Genomic DNA, 7,207 nt, shown 5'->3' on the forward strand with positions numbered 1-7,207 from the left:
CTGAACTCCGTTGCTCGCCTGGCCGTGCCACAGCGAAGTCGCGACGAAGAGGAGCGAACGGGAAAAAAGGGATGGCGAAACGGCGCGGATATTATTTGCCATTAAAGCGAGGGACAATTTAAAAGCTATTACTATTACTCACGGCCTTCGTGTATACGCGGTCCGTTGGCTGACCGCTCTTGCCTGGTCTCCGCTGCGATCGCGGACACACATTCGAGCCTCCATGGTTTTCTGCAGGCTGGCTCCGCCGCTTCTTCGGGACCGGGATCGTTTTGCGTGACCGAGCGCGTTTCGCGTCAATCCTCCGTGTTCTTTCTCGTGGCTGTGCGATTTTCACGCCGGGTCATCGTATCTGCGCGTCTGCAGAACGGAAAACAAATTCTCGCCGTTGGCCGAATTCCGAATGGAAATCGTCGTCGACGATCGCTACGTCGATCCAACGAACGCGTCGGAATATCAAAGGTGTTTTACCGCGTTTTATGCAACGGTGATAATGGTAGTTTAAGTAGTATTACTGTTCGCATGAATAGGGAAGCAACGAAGACAAGCGGCTACCGGTCTCGCGATCGCGTCTCGTGTGCACGAGCACGAGGTAGGAGAGCGAGAGATTAAGATCGGCCGGTGAAGAAAAGCCGGTTACGTTGACGTATGCGTGCCGCAACTCCGTTAAGACGAACGTCCGGGAAGAAGGGGAGCCTGGAACAGCAACGACGTAGAGGGGAAAGAAACAAAGAGATAAGGATGTGAAGAGAGGTAAAAAGCATGCGGCGGTAGAGAAGTAAAAGTCTCACGAGGTCGCCTCTCGTTAGTCTCGGATCTTTGAATAATGGCATGGGTCCATTAAACAAACAGCAATTTCGGAGACTCAGGCTCACGCGGCTAACTCGATGAAATTCTGGCCGGAGCGCTCGCCGGAAACCGTTAACGTGTCGCTGGCGAGTTTGCGGCAAATCGGCCTGTAATTCTGGGCGGAACAATTAGCTGGTTCGTAAATGATCGTCCGTGTGTGTGCGCGTGGCTGAATGCCGCAGGAAATTGCTTTACGACTCGCGGATTGTTCCGCGGGCCGTGAACGCCGCTTTAATCGAGACTTATCGAATCGACGCGTCGCCCCTTCGCACCGGCCATTTCTTTCTTATTGCCTTTCTTTCCACGCAAGCCGCGATCCTGAAATCAGCACAATTTGCTCGGACACCGAAACACCGGCTCCTTCTTTCGTTCTTTCGCCGAGATGCGTGATTGCGATTATTACGAAACCCACACGCTCTACTAAGCCCACCTCGTCCGTAACCGGAGGCAATCGTTTCTTTGCGATTTCAATTCTAATCGTCGCGTCCTACACCTGCCGTGAACACACGCGCCAGTTGCGGCTCGGAGTAGACATCGTTCGGTGGACTTTGCGATCGAACGTTTTACGCAAAATGCGCTCGAAAGAAAAGAAAAGAAAAAATGAAAAACACTGGGCATCGGTTCGTTTCTGCGAGGAAAAAGAAAAACGACGACGCGTCATCAGCGTCGCTTCGTCCCGAGCTCGCAGGACTAAGCGCGCAGGACCAGGAGTGCTGCTTTTATCGGAAACCGTCGGTCGTTCTTCCGTCCAGACTCCCGGCCTCGCTATAATTAGGTGTAGGTCTTTCGAGGGTGCAGCGATCCGCGTTCGCGATATTCCTGTCAGCGAGGAACAAACTGGCCTCGTAGGAAACTGGGCCTTACCGCGGAGGACTTTCGAGACAAGCGGCCGATAGGCAATTAATCTCGGCTTCGCCACTCGCCCCTTTTCTCGTTCTCGGTTACCCTCGTGGTCTCCGACGACGAGAACATTGCGACAGCGAAGAAAAAGGACACGCGAGGTGGATGAAAAATTTCGCGCGGTATCGCTGTCCGTATACGCCGTCCAATTTGAGAGCGATATCTTAACCCGTCGGTGGCCACTGCGCCGCAATAAATAATGCCGGCCGCTGGAACGGCGACGGAAGGCAGCGCGGCGATGCCGACTTCTGGACGTGGATCAGAGCGCGGCGTTTTCACGCGGATCTCGTGGCCAGAATCGTTCGAGTTTCGCGACGAGCGGTTCAGAATCGTCGCGTAGCATTTACGAATTTAATTAAGGCACGCAGAGTCGACGAAGAAAAACGGTCGCGCGCGTCTTCCAAGTGGCAAGATCAAGAACCACGGGGCGAAACGATCGCATGCGCGAACAGGTGCATTGCACCTCGTCGTTCCGCGATCCGATGGATCTTGCGCTCTCGATCGTACGTGTACGTGTACCGCCTACGGTGCCGGATTATGGAACGATATCGCTGAAACGACGGAGATCGAGTTCTCTCGATCGGCTCTGCCGCGTGTTCGTTCCTTTCTCCGCGGTAAGCGTTGCGTGTTTCCATCGGAGCGATCGAGAGGCGAATTCGCAGGAGTTCGTTTCGTCGGCTCGCTCGGTCGTTAGCGGGAAGAGTAGAAAGGCGTTTCCGGTGAAATAAATTTGCCAGACGGTCTGACCTTGCACGAAACACGACGATCGTTCCTCGACTCTCGTTCTGCCACGGATTCTACAAACGCCACGGTTGCCCCTTTCCGTCTTCTGTCAAACCGCCCCCTCCCTGCCCCTAATTCGATTGCAATTCTCGTAGATTTCAATAGGCTACATCGCCGCGAAGCAAACCGGTCGCTTTCGTTTCGCACAGAGAACCACGTACGAGTTGATTTTCAGGTCCGAGATTTAATTCGCGATTAACAGATTTGCACGATCTCCAGTGAGTTAAAGGGAAACTCGTAGCCGTCGAAGCGCCATTCACCGCTACCATGTGTGGTAAAACACGCTCGCGCCGGTTTATTCGCTTTATACGGACGCTTTTTGAAACAATCCTGGCGGATGCTGATTTTTCCGATAAATTGACTCTCTCGGCGTAAAGAGGTTATTAGGCAGCGGGTGTTAGACGACCGCTAATGCGTACGATTATTGGCTTGTGGCATCGTTCGCACGATCCGTCGGACCTCTACGAGTCGAAGAAAGGAACTCGATGGTGAGGAATTCGTTAATCGCGTCTCTGCGTGTTCTCTTTGTGACTGGTGCCTATCCCCGTTAATCGGCATTCACCGCGTGCCGCTCGGCACTGATGAAAAGTATCGACGCAGTCCGAGACGCTTCGTCATGCAGCCGCACTCTTAGCATCGCGTGTTCCTTGACTGTCAATTGATCGATACGAACGACCTCTCGCTCGTCGTGTGTCAATCGTACGAATGCATGGTCTACGCGCGGCTGCGAGCTTGTCAGCCAAGAATGTCGTCCTTAGCCCCTGCCCCCCTCTCGAACGATTACTCGCAGATTCGACTAGAATTGAAACGTAACAACGCGGACTGGGTCGCCGAAGGTGGTTTCGTGCGTGCCAATTAAATTCCCGATCAAACGGCGGAAGGCTCGTCCAATTAGCGTGTTGAAACGCGCAAAAACGGTTCGATACGGTGTGTACACTCGAGTCGCGTTGGTTGGTTCGATCCTACTGCGATATGGCAAAGCGCGAGCGATGACCTGAATAGCGCAAAAACGATCGGTTCGGTGAAATTAAGCGTATCGAGGTGCACGAGTTTCAGCGGTGCATCGATAGGAGATCGGCGCAAAACTGACGGGATCGGTAATTAACGTCCAGCGAGAACGGTCGCCGGAGAGTTAATTCAAACCGCGATATTCGCGATCCCCGAAACGATACGGATGCACGCGTGTTCGCGTCCGTACTCGCTGTGCCGCGACTACACTGGGTCGTCGGTTGAATCCGTCGCGACGGAGTTTTTCGCGGCTTTCGCTCGTAATTAACGTAACTGGCTGTTCCGTTAATTTGGCAAGTTCGTGATTCGTTTGGGACGAAGAGACGCTGTCCGCGTTCACAGCGGAATTTATTTGAAGAAAAAACCGTGGAAATTATTTCGAGGTACGGTGTATCGATGCGCCAGATCTTCGTGGTTGACCATCGTGAGATGCTAGCTGCATAAATTAATTACCGAGGCGGATTTCTACCGTTTGCCGACTAACTTTGCGATTAGAGAATCGCACCGGTTTAATCGACCGGTCCGATCCGTGGCGGATTTAAATCGAATGGAGCTTGTTTTGTCGTGATTGCCGCGCGTTAATAGCGGTCGTTCGATGTCAACACCGAGGATTCCCACGACGGAAGGCAACATTGTCGTTGCGTTTTTCGGTCGGCGTCGAGATTTGCGAATTATAATCGGCCTGGATTTGTATACGGTGGAACCGAGAGGAATCGGCGCGTCGCGTAAAAGACAGAGGCGAAGTAACCGATTTCTCACGAGGTCGACTCGAGGGAGGCAGTGTGGAATCTAGGGACGAGAGAAACACAAGAGGCGAATAGGCGAAATGAAAAGGAGAAGGAACGGGGTTCCCCGGCGGAGGCGGGGACTGCTCTGTCGAGGCCCGCGTGCGCCGGCCCGGAGGTTTTACATTCCGCGAGGATTTATCGTAGGAAAGAACGTGTTCGCCGGTGTAGAAGCAGCGTCATGAAGGGGACCGTGATCTGACTACATCTCTTATGCGCGCTATATATCAGCGTGCCGGCAGGCAAGAAGGAGAAGGTCAGGAAGAGAAGGGTAACTACGCCGGTGAGTCTTGTGCCCTGGCCACGAAGAGACACGTAGCTACGTCTGTATACATACGTACAGAGCAGACAAGCCAAAGGTACACCAGATAAAGGTGTACACCGTGGTAGAGTTCGTTTTCGGGCTCTCTCCACCGAAAAAGGGAGAGAATACCGGAGAAAACAAACACACGGAGGAGATTTTCGTATTATTTCTGGGAATTCTTGGGGCGATCGTCCTAGCGATACCGGGCAGCGGGACTCTCGGTGCCCTTTTTCCTTCCATCTTGGTCGGAGGATCCGAGATGGACGAGAGAGAAAAACGAGGAAGGAGCAACCGGCAGAGAAAAGACGGGTTCGGTGTAATCGAGATGACTCGTGGCTTCGCGAGTCCGACGAGACTCGGCGCGACGACCAACGTCCTTTCTTTCCGGCCACTTCTGAAAAAGGCTGAAACGCGAATCTCGGTTTCTTCTTGCGTTTTCAACGTTGTCGCTTCGGCAACCGTCGCCACTGAGTTTTTAGGTAGCGGACTAGAGACAGGAAAGGAACGATTAAGCAGCGCTGACCGATCGTCAGTGTCCCTTGCTTCTTATCAACTGTCTTTAAAGCGAAGATTTGAAGGCGACTTCCGCCTTTCTGTCCCGGCTAGGACGCTGTCAGCGGCCTGATCTGTTTTGACGGGATGAATCAGGTGAAAACGAGATGAGCCAATCCGATTACAAGATTCCCTCGACTACCAAGGATTAAACTGCTGGAACGGTACGACTGAAAGGCCGGTGTATGTTATATGTATCTCTTCCGGCGAATCGTGGTCGCGTTTCGTTGAAATTTTCGCGACGAGTGACGCGGCACAACGTAATTAAACGAGTTCGCATTATCCGGCAGTTTAGTCTAACGTCGTAGGAGACACTTGTTTTTTGCGCGATCGACTGTTTGATCGAAGCTCGCGCCGAAGAATCTCTTCTTTCATTCTCTCGCCGTTTGCTCGTTTTTCTGACCGGCTCGCTCTCTTCTTCCACCTTTGTATGCCGCTTTTTCTCCGTTGCTCGTGGCGTCCCCCCGTGTCGCCACTCGGTGACGATAGCCTGGCTTTCGAGAGCCGTAAACCTAGGCTTAATTACCAATTAGACGTAGCGCGGAGGCACGCTTTCGCCCGGTAAAATCGATTAGTGGCATGGGACACGACGAGTACCACGGTGTATTGGTCGCGGACTGCGCCTTCCACTCTCGCACCAATTTACCGGTACATGAGCATACACTCTTGGCGGCCGTGCACCTACGTTATGTGACACACGACACAACCCTATCGCTGTAACCGGCAACCGGCGCCCGCTTATGCAAATCGAGCGCGTCGTGGAAAAGCATGGCTCACCCTCGCCGCCACTACCCGCCGCGCTGCGCTTCGTTCTCCTTATCGATTCGACATTTACCATGGCATTTAGATTCGTTTCTAACACCGGATAATCCGGCCGATCCACGGCGTGATCGGCTCTTTTCCTTGGTCTTCTCTTTTTATCTTGGGCGTTCGTGTCGTGACGACGTGAGAAACGAGGACCACAGGGACGGGTTATTCGGGAAACAAATAATTAATGCGTTTCACAACGCTTTTGAGTACAGATCAGTGGTGAAAGATAAACGAACGTGAAAGTGGACTGAGTTTTATTGCCGCGGCATTTTCGGTTTTAGTTTTCGGTGACAGGAGAAGTATCCAGTGTCCGCTGGGTAACGCCGCGGCGCGTTGCGCCGGCACATCGACACGGTGCATGCGTATGTCGATGCCCGCCGGTAACGCAGGAACTCCTGGACCCGGGTATCAATTTATGCGGTGCAACATTGTCGGAACGCGCTTGGCCCTGGGCCTGCTGCTGGGGGGCAATGGGATGGGCCACACGGAGAAACCCTGTATTCGAGGAGAGTGCCTTGTAAGACCGTGTTGGAGGTCAACGATAATTCAGGCAGGAGAATACCAGACCGGTTAACTTTCGAGCTGAAAGAACTCCGCTTAAAATTATGCTCGTTCGATTCGAGCACGGCTTCCTCTATTTCTTTTCTTCTTATTCTTCTAGTGTCTTGCCTCTTCCTCCTCCTCCTCCTCCTCCTTCTCCTTCTTCCTCGCCTCTGTCTCCTCTTTTTTTGCTCTTCTTTCTTTGCTACTTCTGTTTCTCTTTCCACCTACCTTGCATCGTCTTCTTTTTTTCATTTCTCCTTTTCGAAAAGGTGTCGTCCGCCGTTGGATCAATGACTCGCACGCACTGACGGATTCTATATTACCGTGGCGTGCATTTTGATTAATTTCCCCCGGTCCGGCTGGATGGGCGGCAAGAAACGATACACGGAGAGAAAAGGTTCCTGCGGTTGTCTTCTTTCGACGTTGTTTTTTAGCCGGCCAACGTTTCGGGTCTATCGATCACGCGTCGAAGTTCCATCGCACGCGCAACTCCTCGATCGCGCGCCGCGATGGACACTCCGATTCCAATTCGATTTGTGACACGACGATGACCCTGTTCTCGGATTTGTCGAGAACACGCAACTATGCGACGAGTCGGGGCGCGAGCCGTTGTCCAAGAAAAATCGATTCTCGCGCTGTGCAACTCGGAGGCGGTCGAACAGCGACACACGCG

The sequence above is a fragment of the Bombus vosnesenskii genome, unplaced genomic scaffold, assembly GCF_011952255.1.
Source record: "Bombus vosnesenskii isolate JDL3184/JDL3185 unplaced genomic scaffold, Bvos_JDL3184-5_v1.1 scf7180000013431, whole genome shotgun sequence".
Taxonomy (NCBI): Eukaryota; Metazoa; Arthropoda; class Insecta; order Hymenoptera; family Apidae; genus Bombus; species Bombus vosnesenskii.